Consider the following 19486-nt stretch of genomic DNA (forward strand, 5'->3'; position numbering starts at 1 on the left):
CCTGAAAGTTTTTATATATAAATGCAACTAAACTAAGATAAATTAAAGCTTAAATAGGTTCTCTCTTTTGTGTCAAGATATTTTACGCTTCTTTGTTGTGTATTTCTTTATCCCATTGTATCTTCATCATCTAAGAATGATACTGAATTAAACTTACTTCAAATAATATTAACACTGACTTGCTTGTCTTTTTCTCAGAGTATACTTTCTTTCATATTTACTCACATCAAATTTTCTTTTACATCCTTCATAATTCATATAACGTATTTTACCAAATACTTTCCTTTCAGCCCATCCTTGATCATGACCTGAACCCACACATTGACCACCATACAACCTATAAGAGAAGAAAGATCACATTGAAAGTAGCTATAGACTATGCTGAAACTTTAGTGCAAAATGCATTGTAAAATATGTCTTACTCAAGTATTTAGAACATACAACACGCAAACATAATTTGAATGTTTCATGTAATACTATTTTACTGTGCTTTAAAAGTTAGGACTGACCATTTAACTTGTCTCTAAACAAGCATCATTAAAAGTTTAAGACACTAATTAACACATGTCAAGTTAACTATAAATTCTTACCAACATAGCCATTAGGATCTCTTCCATCAAGTTCATATCTGTCATTGAAATAAATACTATTCTCAATTCTTCTTCTGGTGACTCTGTCCACTCTAAGATCTTCTTTGCCCAGTACATTCTCATAAATCCATGCATCTTTACTTCCTGTACCATTTGTAACTAGAGGATAGCACAAAGCAATCATGTAAGAATAAAAGCATATATCTATTATACTCCCATTGAACACAAAATACAAGATCATATGATATATCAATATTACATTACTTACTTGTGCTGCAATTCCAAAGTGGATCATGTGTTGAAGAAGTTTCAATTGTTCTTGTGAATAGACATATTCTCGTTTGTCCTTCCAATGAACTCTGATATATTATGAATTATATTAACATCATTAGATATCTTACTTCAGTGTTTCTTGAGCCCAAGCTGGAGCCACCACTAATGTTGTCATAATTTTTATTATAAAAACAGAAATTGTCAGCTAATTCTCTCCTAACAACAGCTTCTTCAATGAATGATGAGACACTAGTGGAAAATTGTGACTGAACTGTTTCACTCACGCGCAATGACTCCGTTGTATACTCAATTGACCTTAAAACAATCAATAAGAATAAAATGACTTATCAGTTTATTAAGCTCATCATTTATGTGTGAATGATTTAAACATACTTTTAGTAAGTAATTTAATATTACTGTCAATATTGAATCAGGCATAGCAATGAAGATTGCTCATTTACAAATCAAAACAGCACATTTCAATTCATAACAAATTTCACTTGAACAGCTACATGTAAGAATAAACTACACATATGAATACAACAATGATATTATTCCTTCCACTTACCAAAATGAAACCACGGAGACAAGTTACTGAGACCATTAGCATTAGGATCATTACTAGTGCAGCCAAAAAGACTTGAGTCTCTTTTCACAAAACTCTTCCAACATTTGTAGACCTGCTACTGTACCATGGAGTAGCCCAATCCACTTCTTTTACACTTTTTGTCTACCTCTAGACTCTGAAAGGCAGCTGACCAATCTACAGCCTAAGAAAAGAACTACACAATTAGTAGCACAGTGTAACTTTATATATCTAATTTAAAGATCAAAGTTTATAATTACACATATATATAAATAATACTTCTTTAACTTACATCAATTGATAGAGACTCATTATAAGGGTGTTTCAACAATTGCAGGAAAGTCTGTGAGATATATCTGGGTAAAACTTTGTGTATTTTTATTTCGATTGTTTCTGGCTGCATATTCTGTTTCTCTGATGACACCCCACAGGAATAATATTATGAGCATCAACCTAAATGGACAATATAATAGCAATGAAAATATTATAGTAGTAACTAATGTAAAATATTTTAATTTAATAGTCATATGTACAAAAATGGGAAATGATTTTTCAGTATCTGAAATAAATATAGTAGTTCCTCTTTCTAGTGTGTATAGCTACATATTATTATTACTATAGTATTACTAATATAATAATAGTAAAGTTCACACTGTCTCAATAAAAATTGAATAATAAAAAATTCAAATAGCATATATTTTAATTGGATAATTACTTGAATTAAGGGGATGGACCCTTTTATCTAGTTCATTAGCAGTGTTCTTGACCCACCAAGGGGAACTCTTAATGGAGAAAAATCGCACACCACAACAGACACTCCTTCTTTTTCAACAAAAGATGGAAACAATTTTGAGCTAATCCAACAAACAAGTGAAAAGGTATTTTCAAAAGGTAAGTCCCTATAAGAAATAAATCATCTGATTATTTATAAATTCTCATTATCAATCATGACGAAACAAGTAGTCAGATCCTACTAAACTGTTGTATATGTATTTATCAAAAATGGGATTAGAGACTTGTATTTCATCCAGCATAAGTTAATATTTAATAGGTATTGTTAATGTTTAAGGTTTAGTGTTACTAGTTTAATAAATATAAAAATACCCTCATGATATCTTTATATTATTTGCTACAAATGATTAAAGGAACTTGCTTGTAGTCTCTATCATTTTATCTCAGATTTTTCAACTCTTATAATACGAATATACTCATATTGTTAACTTATGAAATGTCAATTAACTCTAACATCAAAACACGAAGATTCTTAAAATTAAAGACCCTAAGCTAATACCTTAACCTAAAAAATAGTAGCCATATCTCTAAACCAAAGGTTTTGGACATTGCATTCCAAAAGTTGGTATTTGGTAGATCACATTCGTAAAGTATATATAACTTTATCTCACCTTCTCACTTCCTGTAACCCCCTCACACATAAACTATACTGCCTCCAAGTAGCATCAGGAATTTTGGTACTAAACAAAAACCTGCTATCAATGGGACATTGTGCTTTTAATGCTAACTGTTTCATACACAGACTCCAATTATCTGGTAGATGGGGAAATAAAGATTGTATATATTACATGTATTCTGAACCTTGTACTCTCTGATCTCTTGACACCAATACAATATGGGGCCATTGACCTTCATTTTGTATGCTCTGAATGCTGATAACAGACGACATCGTCTCATATGAAACAAGTTTCCAATTTTGAGGGAATTGTGATATCAGCCATCAATATGGGAATATTGCAGTAATGGGAGTGCTTTCATGTAAATCGACTGTTGCTGACTATTCTGATCTGCCATTGTTATCACACCTTCGGTTTACACACGTCTATGACACACCCATTAGTGGACACGCAACAAAATTTCGCGCCAAACCCCAGGTTTAGAAAGAGGCCGGGTAAGGAAGAGCAGTCATCAGTGATGGCGATACTAGTTTCCAATGTACTCACCAAGTAGGAAGACTTACAGAAATCTATGGTATAAAGACATTCATGTAAGTGTAACCTAAAATTTACCGTATTAAGCTTGATACTAAGAATTACTTCTGTGGTTTTCTGATGTCATACTAATAGGTGTTCCCTCCCCTTGCTAAACGTTTGGCTTGAAGATTATAGTAGTTGAATTATCTTATAAAAATAAATGTCTTATGTATCTTAAAAGGATTCTCTGACTTTTCCTTATGATACATGTAGAAACAAGGAGGGTCTGATGCTATGAGTTTTGTTAATGCAACAGAAGCTAATTTTTGCACATTTTGACATAGTAGCATTGCTCCATAAATTTTATATGCATGTGTTTGTGTCCAAATTAATATTGCAATTAATAGCAGTGGTTTTCACATGGTAATTGGATGTTTATTTATTTTGTTACTACACTCCACCCAAGACCTAGCCTTAAATGTGTGAGTATAAAAGTCAAAGGTAGATATTCCAATTCAATTGTTATTTTCTCTATTTTTACTTAATACATTGCAGAGCATGAGTGCCACAGCCATGCGTCAGTAAGTGTTTCTAGTTTCATTGGATTCCTGATTTCAGTTGTATATTGTAGGTCTATGATGCACAGCCAGTAGTGAGTCACTCCATTATTGCCAATATTTAATTTTGACACAATAGCATGTCATAATTTAGCAGTAGACCATTTTCTTTCTTTTTGTATCTCAAAGTACTTCTAATATAATTCTGAGATTTATCATATTACTGTAATACAACTATAAATCAAACGTTCTGATTTCCATTTCAAGAATTAAGTACGAAAGGAGACATTTTGGTTCTATTAAATTTGTTCCAAATTGATTTTGACAGTATTTTTGTGAAAATTCCATTATGAAAATGTCATTAATATAAATTGGGCATGGCCTTGTAACTTCAATACTCTTTGTAAGCCTTATCACATAGTGGTTTACTATCGTAAGGTCATTTTCTATTGTTCTAATATTTTGTTTATAGTTAGAAAATACTTGTGCAAGCATTTATTAATAACATAAAGTATGTGTGATGTGGACTGTGAAAAATGTCATTTACTTTTTATGAGAATACTAGTTACTACTTTCCCTGATATGCTAGCAATTTACTTAGCTTATATTCTAAGCAGATTTGTAAGATAAACTGTAAACCCAAATCCTCTAACATATTCCTATCCTGTGAGTCAGAGGTTAAGTTTAAATTAGATAGTGTCATTAGCGTGTACTATGTGTTATCCCAACTAAGATTTTAGATCATATTTCACTGTCACATTTTGTACTGCTAGTGCACTCTTGATATACTAAGATGCCAATAATGAAGTTTATTATAACATACTGTGTGGCATACCTCAATGTAATCTGTAAAGTATATCAATAGTCTAATTATGTCAAGGTATATTCCAAAATAGAACTGTCATCACTTGGTATTGATTATTTTAGAGTTACATTCTATATTAATAGGTTTTTATAACCAATCTTTACTAGGTTTGATATGTTCATTTCTTTCAACTTTCTCTTAGAATGGCGTTACTTAATCATAAAATGAAGCTGTGGTAAAACTGTGGCTCCATTGAAATAACACTTGTTTTAAGTGATGATGTTTTCAATAGTTCACTGTCTGTCCCACTGTAAGTCGTGGAAGTTGTTATGAAAACTGTAGTAGTATGATACAACAACTACAAAGATTGACCTGACTTGATAGAAGAAATAAATCTAAAGATGAAAAAGATGTTGAAGTTACTGCCATTGTCTGAAAATGTAGAGGCCCCCAAATATGTAGATTTAATACATAACCAACACTTTACTGAATCAAGTTTGATGATTTTAAAGTCACCAAAAACAACAAAAAGTGACAAGTAAAGAGATTAATGAAAATTACATCTCTCGTTGCAATTTTATTTTCTTGGGTGTGGTTTCTTCATGCTGTTGGTGATATCTGTGGTCTCCTTTAGCACATTCTGTCATAACTACAGAACAATTCAAACTGATACCATATGGTACTACTAATGATTTATGGATCGTGTATTCTCTTTGCAAGCTATGATTCCAGTCGCTCTGGACCCAAAGTTCATTTAGGAAATGATTGGTCGTGTGTCTTTGCTATAACAGGACAAGTTTCTAATAGCTGTTTATGCTTTTGTATCTATTCCTATGGGTGACCATCAAGATGTGTGGAGGATGGAGTGTGTAAGTATATCTCCAGACATTATGTAGCATTTCAATCTTCAACTGAAACAACTGCATATTTTTTAGTAGAACTTCATTTTTGCTTTCTCTCTCTCTCTCTCTCTCTCTCTCTCTCTCTCTCTCTCTCTCTCTCTCCTCTCTCTCTCTCTCCTCTCTCTCTCTCTCTAGAATTAACATTTTCCCTCTCAATTTGGAGCTAATTGCAGTGATATTGATGATGCTACTCTCTTTCACTAGTAGTATTGTCATCAGTGTGGGACTGAGCTTCACTTGTCAAGATCTGAAGGACTTTTATAGCAAACAAAACATTGGGTTGCGTCAATGTAGTCATGTAGACATATATCCTGAAATATCCACAATAATTTTAGTTCTGAAATAAATCACTATGCACATTTAAATGATTAATAAAAGAACCATTTGATATCTTCTATATCTACACAGATGTGAAAAATATACTGTTCCTATTGCACGAGAAAGTGAAGATAAAGGCACTGTCACTTTTTCAAAGATATACAAACTGCTGAGGTTAGTTGATATAAGTATAGCCAGTCTATTGTATAGTAGCCCTTCCTCTCTATGTGAAGGCAGGGCCATAACAGTCTAAGTACTCAATAGATGTTGATAACAAGGATCAGGCTATAATGTTTATGTTGTTATTATGTCATATTTTTTTAATGCTATCCATCTTTTATAGACTGCTGCATGGTTGGGGTTTGGCATTTTACTTGGTGTATCTATCTTCAACGTGGTATGTATTATCATATACTACTATAGAGAAAGCCAAGCAAAAAGCTTGAAGGAAGACCACGAATATAATGATTAATTTTATTTTCCAAATTGATTATGTCATTATTACCAATACGTTCTAATTAATGTCTCAGTGCCCTGATTTTGCCTCGACGCTATATACACGTTCAACATGGTTGTTCGACAACAATCCGGTGAAAATCACTCTCGTAGACAACAGGAACAAGAGAGCTCGTGTTTGCTAATTTTATCGGGGACTCGTATTTCTGATTGTGTTTTTTATTCTCCTTAATCTCTTTTGGCACATTTATAGAGAAACACCGACAAATCTTTGATTATACAATCTACGGCAGTGATGCTAACGATACATACGGTCATTGTGTTCTCTACGCTGATCCTGTAGGCGATAATGATACAGTCTTATCCTAGGATACATCTGGGACGTAGCGGTGTCTGTGTCTCTATTATTTATGCTGAGCTCTTTGTAGCAGTCTATGCACTGGTGATGACGTTTGTGCTGTTTTTTAAAGTCGTCGTTGGATGTCCTTAGTAAGTCAATTCTTTCTGTATCTACTACATGTTTTGTTTTTTTGTTCAGCATTTTAATTTAGTTAAAGTTGTAAAGCAGCTAGTATTTACTAGACGTATAGTTTGTTATGTCTGGTCTTGGAACATGTACATTAATTGTTATATCTGGTCTTAGAACATGTACATATATGGGTGTAGGTGTTTCTTACCATAGAAAAAGGAGGAAAGAAGGACAGAAAACAGAACCTCATTATGGCTGGAATGTAATTATGTCACAAGTTTTTAACACGTATTATAGTCATTTTTTTTGTGACAGAGTTAGTTGAGCTAATTCCAATGGGGAGACTTGCTTTCACTGATAGTTTATTCAGAACAAACTATTTAGAAATGCATACCATCTGCTTATAAGAGTGTTTTTCATACTAATTGTATATATAACTTTAAGTACTTTTTCATCCTTCTCTCCTCCTTTATTCTATGGCTAAAGCAAGAGAATTTTTTTTCAGTCATGCTCATCATTTTAATATGACAAAGATTTATTGTTGTTGTGAGATTTGGTAACTGTGAAGTAAGTTTGTTTGTTTGTTTTTCATTATCTGTTAATTTGTTTTACCCCTGATTAAGTATTTTTTAATAACTACAACTCGAAAACTATGCATTCTCTAGCAACAAATACACAGACAACAAATGTTATATTCTGAAATAGCACTCTTTTATCACCTGACATGTTTCACATTCTTGTTTGGACATGTGCTAACTATACTATGTCCAAGTTGAGAAGAGCCACCCAGACACGTGAATAACTTTGCCGTTTTATGTGGTATCCACATGGGACTTGCACCAATCAATTCGACTTGCAAACACGCATTTTATGTATAAAATTTGACTCTCTAGTGCCACAAGAAAGTAGCAACTAGAAATTCCATACGTTTTCAATGGCATACCGTTTGACATACTTCAAATTGCACACCTTCGAGGATTTAATACATAACCATTTTTGCCTTGAGAAGTCAACCATCTGTCATGTGAAAAATTCTAAATTACAGTTCTTAATTATAGGAACAGATGTTCTATTATAACAATTATTATTAAAATAATAACCAGTATTGTCTTTTGCAATTGAAGGCAGCTATAAAGCCACCAAGATTCTATAAAAAAGTTTTTTAACAATGAAGGAGGAAGACTGAGAATGCCTGATAAAGGTAGTAGATTTTCCGTCTGATGGCTTCATGATCAGAATCATCAACTAACAGGCATTGTTTTCAGAGATCTTGAGCCATTTACACCTGATGAGTTCTTCAAATAGTCATTGTCACTCGCACAACCTCCTTTATATGTGACCTTAGTCACTTTCTCTTAGGCTTGTCTTCATGAACATGAGAGAAAACTGTGTGTGTACACATGATATGCACATGAACAAAATAATGAATAAACTTAAGTGTACTTCAGCGCTAATTGCATTTAATAAGAAAGGAAATACCTCACCTTACATTCCATGCATAAAACACCTTTTTTAATGAAGCGCTCTTCTCAACTCAGACAGAGTATTTTTCTTTGGCAAGTCTTTCCACTTGCAGGTTCCTTACCATGTCCAATAGATATGTCATATGATTTATGTTCTTAGACACTTTTTGCTTTTGAGGTAAATGATCTTCATCACATTGATTTGAATCATACTTCTGATCTTTGTCTCTTTTCTCCTATAACAGACAATACTTAATTATATCTTATTTTTAACTTATAACTTACTAATTTGTTCTTATGTAACTTCTTGTTTCATATAATCATGGAGGTGATGTATTATAAACCCGAGGTTCTCTTGACAACTGGTCTCTTTTATCAGACTGATCAGAAACACTGGCTTCATTATTTTGTGAGTCTTAAACTCTACATTTATGAAGTAAACATTCTAATTTATACTGTTTATGAACACATACTTTTCTTTGGTGTATTTCTTTACTCCTGTAAGATGACCCACTAGAGTCTTCCTCAACATCTTTACTTGATGTGTCATTAAACTCTGAGTCATTATCAGATGATGACTCTGTTTGTTCTAAATACACAACTAGTCAACTATTTCATTATTTTATGTATTGTGTTGTATGACTATTGAAAATGACAATGAAATTTAACCATGGTCATGGAAAGTAACTATTTATATTCCCACAAGCACTATGATTTTGGGCACGACTGATCAAAGCATAGAGGTTCAGAAACTCTTCTTAGTAACACTTCACCTAGCTTCTTAAACTTTTCATTATTCAATGTGTACTAAGTAGTAAAGATATCATCATAGACATTATTCCTGTTTGCTCTGTAAAACTGGAGCTTCCTCATTATCACTTTGTTCAATGATATCTTTTAGGAGGAACCTTTGACTGGAGATTATTTTTCAATGTGTTTTGTGGTTATTAATGGAGACGGTATTGGTTATTAACTATCTTTTATAGAAGTTATTTCTTTGATCATATATATTGGTTAGCAACTCAGATCCTCCTCCTCTTTAACCTCCTCAAACATATCTGTCAGTAAAAATAGATGTTTACTCATCATCTCTTTTAACCAGATCATCCTTTTCATTACTTGAAATTACAACAATTTTACGAATCAAGTTCATGTCATTGAATTGTTTCTCTTTCTTGCATTTGGGACAGGTCACGTCAGTAAATCCTTCCTCTTGTTGGACGACCTTAAGGTTTCTTGCTTGCATTAAGGACACGTGATGTCCACTGAATCCTTCTTGTTAGGAGATCTTCAGGTTCTTGCTTGCATTAATGACAAGTGATGTCATTGAATCCTTCCTCTTGTTGGGAGATCTTCAGGTTCTTGCTTGTGTTAATGACAGGTGATGTCATTGAATCCTTCCTCTTGTTGAGAAATCTTCAGGTTCTTGCTTGGGTTAATGACAGGTGATGTCATTGAATCCTTCCTCTTGTTGGGAGATCTTCAGGTTCTTGCTTGTGTTATGACAGGTGATGTCATTGAATCCTTCCTCTTGTGAGAAATCTTCAGGTTCTTGCTTGGGTTAATAACAGGTGATGTCATTGAATCCTTCCTCTTGTTGGGAGATCTTCAGGTTCTTGCTTGTGTTAATGACAGGTGATGTCATTGAATCCTGCCTCTTGTTGAGAAATAATTCAGGTTTTGCTTGCCTTAATGACAGGTGATGCCGAGTACTAAGTCTGGTCATAGTTGTCCTAGAGAGTTTAAGATCATTTGATCCATAAAAGATTAGCTCTATTCCTGTTGAGATAGCTTTGCTACTCTCTCTCTACCATAGTGTTTTGTGATAGGTCCTCGTCCAGCATTCATTGTGCATTCAATCAAAGCATGGGACCAGAGTGTTTAGGTCCTATTCCACATTTTGGATATATGGTATTGTGTACTTTCTGATTCATTACATACAGTGTCACAGATAAAAGGTACATCTTGCCAAAAAACTTTCCTATTGGGTTTGACTTACAAGATGAAGTTCTCTACTTTGATCCTGAGATTTCTTGATTGATTAAATGTTATCATCTTTGATGATCTTCATAATTAGTTCATTGATTCCTGTGGAGTCTATTGTGACCACATTCCAATAGAGTGAGTCAAGGTCATACTCTCATTGGATATAGATTTTAATTTTTAAGAGTGATTTTCTACTGCTGACCATAAAAATGTGGACCATCTCATCCTCAGGATAGTAGTATCTGGAATGTACAAAATATTGATAGCTTATACTTCTGCCAATCAGTGAAATCAAAGGCCAGTGGTCCTCTACTGAAATAACACCTAATCGTTCATACTTCTTTGCTGTGGAGAAGATACTTGATGTCTTTTGTAATTTAATAGCTTTTTACTACTTGTCTGACTTGGGAATCCATTTTCATAGCCATGTTTTATTTAGTAAAGCTGCATTAATTGATATTCTGTACCCGTCAGTACAAATGTATTAACAGCTCTGTTCCCATTCTGTTTGGGTAGAGTTTATTTGTTTGTTGTTTTTGTCTAAAACTTTTTCTTTTAGATCTTTATTATGCCCTAATCATCTCTATTCTATCTCAATACCTAAATACATTGTAATGGTCTTCGTCATTTTAGCACTGGATGTGGTCAAAGTTAACTTCAGGTTTGAACAACTCAACATATCCTTCTTCCTTTGTTATTAATCATGACAAGGGGCGTATTTGGATGGGTGAAGGATATTCCTGCCTATTTGTAAAATTTGTACAATTCATTTAATTTATATTGAATGTCTTCTTTTGTGTGTCCAAGTACACACAAATCATCAGCAGATACCAGAATTTAATTGTTCATCTCATGGGAAATCCTATAAAACTTCATTGGTATGTTTTGTCCATATCCTAGGGACTTTGATATCATTCTTTATTTGACCAATTAAACAGATGCTGTCAGCATATACAAAATATTTTCACTTGTTTCTTGTAGCTTTTAGCATTTTTTTGTGTTTGTGTGTCCCATGAGCTGAGAGCTATGACGATGAATGGTTTCATAAATACCTTTTTTTATCATGAGTTGGTTTTAAGTCAAGTCTATCAATGATGAGTATTTTGTTGTGTTTTGTTACTTCTAGCCTTGGTAAAGGCCACATCTGATTCAAAGGGGATGGTCACGCATATTATAGTAATTTAATCTGTTTCTTTGTGATTACTGTTAGGTCTGGTCTCAGATCTCCAAGGAGTTTGGGATATTTTTTGATATTGTTTTCCTAGTTCTGATGGTGTAGCTTTGGGTAATCTGGCAAAGATGTTATGCTTTTCTTTTCATTAATACTGCATTTGGGAAGTACATGCATTTAGAACATGACTTTAGAGTTTCTGACTGTGACTTGCATTTTGGGCAGAGTCTCTGTGGAATATTCAGATAGAATTTTTGATATTGATTTTCATTGTTATGTGATATCTTGTTAATTTTACATAGATATCAACTTAAATGTGTATATTTCAACAAAAGAGATCCACTTAAATATAAGTGGAATAACAAAAGACTAAAATTGAATAAGAAATAATTGTGCTAAGAGTTGACTTACTGAACCACAAATAGATAAGTGTCAATAACAATAGTTTATACTAATTAACAAGTCTACAAGATCCATATTTGGATTGTAGTAAACATATTACATTCTTCCCAATTAAGTTAAGTAGTTGTTGCTGTTGGGGTTGAGTAAGTCGCTCAGGAATTACAAGTGGGATACCAAGATTCTGTGACTAATTTCTTTCTTGAATGAAATGTGGTTCTTCTTTTCTGTTCTGTGATGGCAACTTCATGAATGCATCATCTATAGCATTGTTATGTTGACAACTACTGTTCCATTCTCAACTTCAGTTAAGAAACATCATACATGGTGTTCTATTAGTAGTTACATGTGGTGTTATACGATAGCTAAAAAAGAAAGTTAGTCAGATGATGCTGTAACTCTTGTTATTATTTGCACTGGCTTTCATGGCTTGCTTGAAAGTCTGAACAAAGCGTTCTGCTAAGGGGTGAGGGTGAGCAGCAGATATGCTTCACATCGTTTCCTTAAGGAAGATACTAAATTCTCAAGAGGTAAATTGCAGTCCATTATCTGAGACCAGTTGATGAGGTAATCCATAAGATGAAAACAATCTTCATAAAGTAGCTATGTTGCTAATACTGTTGAGTTTGACATTTCAAATATTTCAGGCTGTTTAGAGTATGCATTAACCACTATTGAAAACATCTTTCCTTGAATGGGTCTCCACACTGATAGCAGGTCTCTCTTCCCCCTTTGTCTTTGGGCTTCTGGGAGAGCTGTGTTATCTTTTGTACTATCCCTTCTGATCCTTGTAGGGACCTTTGAGTTCTTGTCTGCAGCTTCCATTACAAACATTAGGTTGTCCTGTTAGCAAACCCTTTTGAATACTTTTGCTCCTTAGTCCACATGCAAATCTATCTTGTAGTGCATCATTTAACTGTTTTTTTAAGTTCATTGGATAGAATTTTTAATATTAAATTTTCAAAGAAAGACACTTGATGTTCTTTTTTGTAACTTTAAAGCCTTTTTCACTATTTGTCTGATTCAGGAATCCATCTTCATAAAACCATGTTCTATTAGCAAAGCTGCATTAATGTGATACTTTATATCCATCAGTACAATGTGTTAATAGCTTCTATTTTTCCCAGTCAGTTAGGGTTGAGTATTATTTTCTCATTTTGTCTAATAGTTTTTCTTTTAGATCTTTAAGTACTTGTAATGGTCTTGCCATTTTAGCACTGGACTGTGGTCAAGTTTAAGTTTAGGATGGATTTATATAATTCATCTACTTTATATTGATATTTCTTTTGTGTGGCCAGGTATGCACAAATCATAATATATATATCAGAATTTGTTTGTTGCTCAAATTCTTAAAACATTATGTGTCTCTGACTCAATTAAAGGTCTCATAAAATTTGGAAGTTCCAACATATTGACATCTGATAATGAGCGAATTATGAGCCAATTTAGTTTTGATAGACTTTTCTTATATAATGGATCCCATGATCCTAATGCAACTATTATGAAGGTATCAGCTTTCCTTTTTGCACTTTTGCCACTTTGCATCAACAATGGGATAGTTTGCTTGTCCCAGCATTTTGTATCTTTTGCAATAGTCTTAGTGAGGTAAAATATTGAGCCAAGGTTTAATAGCGATCTATATTCTGCGAAGGTCATGTATTTTCCATTGTATATGAGCCAATCATATAATGACAGGACATTTTACTAAGTAAGTGTGTATGTTCACCCCTGGTCAGTCTTTGGCTTGTAATAATTATGAGATCTTGACTGGTATGACATTTCTGATAAAACATTTGTCAGCTATCTTCTTTGTTTACAGTGTATGAGTTGCTCATTAATGACCAGTTGAATTCTTTAACTATTTTATTTGCTAAATCTTTCAAAGAAGCTGATCCAACATGTCCCAATGAATACCCAAATACTGATAACAATCAGACCAATTTTAGAGATTTAATGAGCTGACCCTGTAAAGATGGAGTGAAAGTTTTAACATACTTCTTTGATTTAGTTTTGATGATGGATAACACTGCACATTATATCAATATTGAATTTCAATAGAGCCTAATCACAAAAACATCTTAATTTTACTAATCATATGTTGGATTTCGTCCTCAGTTTTACCTATTATACATAGTTCATTTGCATATGCCGAATAATTTAAATGCAGACAGTTGTTGAAAGTGTAGCCCACATCCATATTATCAAGACCAATTAGTAGAACTTTGATAATAAGATTGAACAACCATAGGCTTAATGGACAGCCTTGTTTTACTCCGATGTTTTTAGGAATAAAGTTGGAGAAACTGTTTGACGTTTTTGACTCTAAATTTTGAGCCTGAATATATATATTTACACACATTAATAAAGTCAGATGACACATCCAATCTATTTAGCATATCAAATAATAGATGGTGGGATATTGTTCCCAAAACCATTTCTTAAGGCAGACCAGGACAATTTCTGAGGTACCGACACCTTTTGTTTTTTAGAGCAATAGGTCACCAGATGGTAGGATCACTAAGGTCTACTTTTTATAGATTAAGATGGTATTATTCTCCTTTCAACTAGATGGAATCTGCAATTTGTCCATCCTCAAGTTCTACTAAATAGGAACATTGACCTTTGACAGATGTAATTTTCCAGAGAGCCAATGTTTACGATCTGGAGCGATCTTGAAAATCTAAGTAAATACTGAGTCACCAATCTGAAATTTTCTCTCTTTAGAACGAATATCATGGCTTTCTTTCTCTTTCTAACTTCTTATGCACTCTTTGCATAAGGTTGGCTTCAATAAATCCAAATGTGAGCGTGGAATTCTACCGAATAAGAGTTCAGCGGGCTAGTGCTGGTTGTTGTATGAGGAGTAATACAATAGCTGAAGAGGAAAAGAACCTATATGAGTGTTGAGAGAGTCTTTGATTGTTTTTTCATGCTTTCCTTGAATGTTTGAACAGCTCTCTCTCTCTGCCAGACCAGTAGATGCCGGGTGATACGGAGTAGATTTACATGCCATATTTCATTTCTCTTCATACATTTCCATCAATTCACTACTTGTAAATACAGTGCCGTTATCAGTCACTAGCACTTCAGGTAAACCATGTATTCAGAATATAGATCTGAACTGTTCAATTGTTGACAGAGCTATAGCAGAACTTACAGGCATAACTTCTAGTATAACTTATAGTCATTTCGAACAGGCATCCACAAACGATAAGAAAACATTGTACCCAGAAATGGAACTGCATAATCTGCATGTGTAACTGTGACCATGGATGTTCTGGCCATTCCCATGGGTGTAGAGATCTGTAGTACTGAGACCAGTCCAGTTTTATCTGTTGTAGCCAGCCTCGGTCTAACAGTGATGGACCATCTCGAAACTACTAGCAACGGTAACTGTCTCTTTTGATTTGGTAGGTCACATTGACATTATAGATCCTAAAACTTTAATTTGTTGTCCTGTATATGTCTTTAACATTGTGTTAGTGAACTTGAACAATGGAGCCAGCCTTTTATGGGCCATAGCCTCTCTATATGCAGTCAACTCCCGTGGCTACTGAGTGAGTGGGTCATTTTTTTGCCTGTAGTGAGAGCATGCAAAGGATACTCCACTTCCACTGGTTCAGCAACACTGTTTGTACCATGTGGGGTTGCATATGTTTACCTTGTTGGCTCCTTGTCTTCTTTCGGCAAATTTTTGACAGTGTACTTTCTTATGACAAAAGTGACATTCTGAGTCCTTAAACCAACACTCCTTGAGCTTGTGTTTTCTGCTACAACAATAACACGGTAAACTCTGTGGAAAGTGTGTCTTGTCACCTGGGTCTCTGCAATTGCTATGGCTGCGAATTTGGTGTATCCTTGTAGCACCTTGCAGCTCTTTTATCTGGCTGTCTGGCTAATTCTAGTGCTAGAACAATCTTCATAGCACTCTTATAGTGACATCTTCCTCACTGAGTAGGCAATGCTGCCAGCATTCGTTACCTATTCCGCAAACGATACGATCGCGGAGCATTGGTTCAAGTGTATCTCAAAGATACAGAACTCAGCTATTTTTTTAGCTCAGCTACATACATCAAAACTGATTCATCTGATCTTCGGCTCCTAGAGTTAAAACAAGTATCCTTGTACCATCACAGAAGGAGTTGGGTAAAATGTGTCCTAATTTGTGACAATGTCATGAAAAGGTACCTCTGTAAACTTGAAAGAACAGTTGAAACGTTCTTTTCATAAAATATATAGTAAAAAGACAGGGCTATACAAAAATACAAGTATTTATATGGCTGTCGCCAGCCTAAACTCTCAAAAAAAATCAGAGGAAATGAAATAGATACAATATTTAGTACATATCATAAATGTTAAGTTTATTTGTTAAATGAAGCTCCAATTAGATGAGTCCCTAAAGGCTTGCCTTCCAGATTCTGTGTGATCAACAACACACAACTTTTAAAACAGCTTGGCATACTTGGGTCTTTTTAGTTTTGACAAAGTGTTCTTATCAACGCGATCCCATGATCCTAGAGCACCCACTATGAACACTTCTTAACGTATTCCTAAGCTTGGATAGCCTGACTGCTCAATTGTATTTGATTGTAGCCTGGTTGATTCTGAGGGTTTTGATGATTTCTTCATTTTCAGGGTCCCCAGGAACCGAGGCTCTATGACAAATGTCCTATAGTGACCTTGGTGTCGCCTTTTCTTTTTGAGTATGGTTTGAGTTGTGTATATTTGGTTACTTTTCTTTCCTTGCATCTGCAATTGTCTGTTCTGTGTCAAAAAGAAAGTGGTTACATCGAAAACTGTGGCTGTTTGGCTGTGGGGTTAATACGGATACGACTAGGTCCGTTTAAGACTTATTAGTGTCTCGGGTATGATTGCTATTGTAGACATATCCAGCATCATCTAGAAGGCTCTTGTGAGTCGTTTGACGATATTGTTGTGTCTAGTTCTTATCATATCTACAAAATGGGGACAGTGGTTGAGGATGTGGGCCAGGGTCTCTGGTTGATTGTGGCATTGACGACACTATTCTTTTCTGGTTGTTTTAGTCAGTAGAGAGGTTCAGTATAGCCTTTATGGCGAACCTGTAGGCAGAGAAGTGAGGTGTAGTCACCATTTCTGATCCATTGGTTGCTGTCAGGGTGTTTGCTGATTCGAAGGCATCTTTTAGGTCCAGCCAGATAATGGTGGATGTTGCTTTTTTCTTCTACAGGCGTGTTGAAGGGACAATTGTATGATGGTGTGTTCAAGGCACTGTCATTGATTGGTAAGAAGCCTTTCTGGCGTGGGGAGAATGAATAGTCTCTGTTGTCCATATTGCTAGGATTGTCTGGCAATAATGGCTTGCATAGATCTTGATATGTTGTCTTCTGCAGGTTGATTGGTCTCCAGTTACTAAGGTCATTTGTTCTGCCCTTCTTGTGTATTAGTATCATGTGGCTGGTTTTCACACTGGCTTGGAATTTTCCTGTTTCTTGTACAGATTTCATAGAGGATTGCTAAGATGTTTCCTTGTGGGTTCAGTTTCTTCAGGATGCCATATGTAGTCTTTGTAAACTTTGCTTTCACTTCCTCAGGTAGGATTGCGTCCTGCCTAAGAACATATTTTTTATAACTGAAACAAAAGTAACATGGGACAACATGGGCTTAGAGGGCAGCCTTGTTTGACTCCAATGCTCTGAGGAATAAGGTTAGAAAAAACCGTCAGACATTTTGATTCTAAAACTTTGAGTCTGAATATATAATTTTGACATGTTGATGAAATTTGATGTGTATATCCAACTAAGGGTTGATCCAATATTAGAAAATTGCATGTCAATAACTATTGCCTTAAAGTATTGCCAATATGTGAATTTCTTTCAAATAGAAAAGTAATTATTATAAAATTTTTAGACAAAAAAATAGGTAGTCAACCATTTGAGGTTTTAAACATGTGCAATTATCAGAAACAATGTGTCCTCCTGTGCAGAAGATTCTTTCTGAGCTAACACTTGTGGCACAAATACATATCACAGTAAAACAATAACTATCAATAGGCAATAATTATTGATCGATATGGATATTAAGTGCTTACAAAAGGTCAATATGTCCATAATATTGATGTATTGACCAGCCCTATACCGAACTTGTCCAGCATATCGAACAGGAGAGGTAAGACATTTCTTAAATCAAACCAAACAATTCTCAGGTCTCTACACTGTCTTTACTATCTTCAAATAATGAATTCATTAGAAAGAAGTTTCACAACATCCCTCATAGGGTAAAAGAACCTTTGTCTAGACGATATTACTTTGTTGTCAATGCACCAGCCCACCAACCTTTTTGACAATACTGCTGCATAGATTTTATGATGAAATTTGTATCCTCTACATTTAGAGTGGAGGTCAGTTGAGACTGTGCAATGTCTTGTACCGTCTATCCTGTCTTGACAGATAACCAGAGCCCTTTGACCAGACTCTGATGTCTACCCTATCTTCTTGAGAAGTGAGCCTCAAGCCCCCATCCTTCTTGATGTGTGGAAGAACGTAGTTAGAGTTCTCTTTGACAACTTTAAGGCTTTCTTAATGCTCCTTCTTATGGTAGCATAGCATCTAGTCTCACCAGCCGTGAGTGATTAGGGATGGAAGCATTCGAGGTAATATTCCAGACCTGAGAGAAGAAATACATGACAGCTTCAATCTGCCAGTCAATTAGCGCTGAGTTCATGATTTTCTCTACATTTCTAACAATTTTTTCTTATAGATCTTTCTCTGTAGGAAGTCTCTCTCTGCTAGTTCTTACTCCCAAATATTTGTAGTTGTCACTCCACTTCAGTGGGGGGATTGGAACATGCCCAATGCAGGGTGATATGGTTAGACATATTTTCTTCCCTTGTTGTTTATAGTGAAAGAGACCCACACACTTAGATATTTTGAAAGTTAGTCCTGCCCCAGTTGTGAATTTTGTTAATATGTCCGAGATCTTAATCAGACAAATGTCGTCAGCATATTTCACTCGACTACCGCTTTGAATTGATAGCATCCGCCTTTGAATTGATAGCCCCCTTCCTGTTTTCGATCTAGGGATGATGCCTTCCAGAACTAGATTAAATAGCAGGGGGATCAAGGGGGCAGCCTTGTTTTATGCCTCTGTAAACTGGGATATCATCAGAGAGACCCTCCTTGGCTCTTACTTTATGAGTTTATGAGTTGAGTTGTGTACATCTACCTTCGTGAGGTACTGAACCAAATGCATTTCTAGGTCTAGCCATACAATTCTGATGTTCCTTGGTGTCTTGGAATCTTCAGTAGCACTCCTTAGTATAAAAGAGAACCTTTTTGAGCCAAAGATTTTCTTTTCACAAATTGCCCATTCGGTCATGTTTGAGGGAGGATATAGAGTGAGTGTTAGTTTTTTTTGAGGGATGTTCTACCACAGACACCAGAGGTTTCGAATGTCACCTACTTGTGGTTTGGTGTTGAGGAAATTGTCCAAGTTGTCCAGGGAGCAGGAGGAGATCCCTTTTCTTTTGGATGTTGATATCTGAGAGGGGGAGATTGCAAGTTCACATACATTTTGATCTATTTGAGCTTAGGAGTTTGGCGGCGGAT

The 19486-nt window shown here is 34.8% G+C and overlaps 1 pseudogene; it reads right to left on the reverse strand.

The window, feature by feature from the left end:
* Nucleotides 1-168: 168 nt before the first annotated feature.
* Nucleotides 169-17386, reverse strand: LOC121391983 (annotated as a pseudogene).
* Between the last annotated feature and the right edge of the window lie 2100 nt (nucleotides 17387-19486).

Source organism: Gigantopelta aegis, unplaced genomic scaffold (assembly GCF_016097555.1).
Source record: "Gigantopelta aegis isolate Gae_Host unplaced genomic scaffold, Gae_host_genome ctg3217_pilon_pilon, whole genome shotgun sequence".
NCBI classification, from domain to species: Eukaryota; Metazoa; Mollusca; class Gastropoda; order Neomphalida; family Peltospiridae; genus Gigantopelta; species Gigantopelta aegis.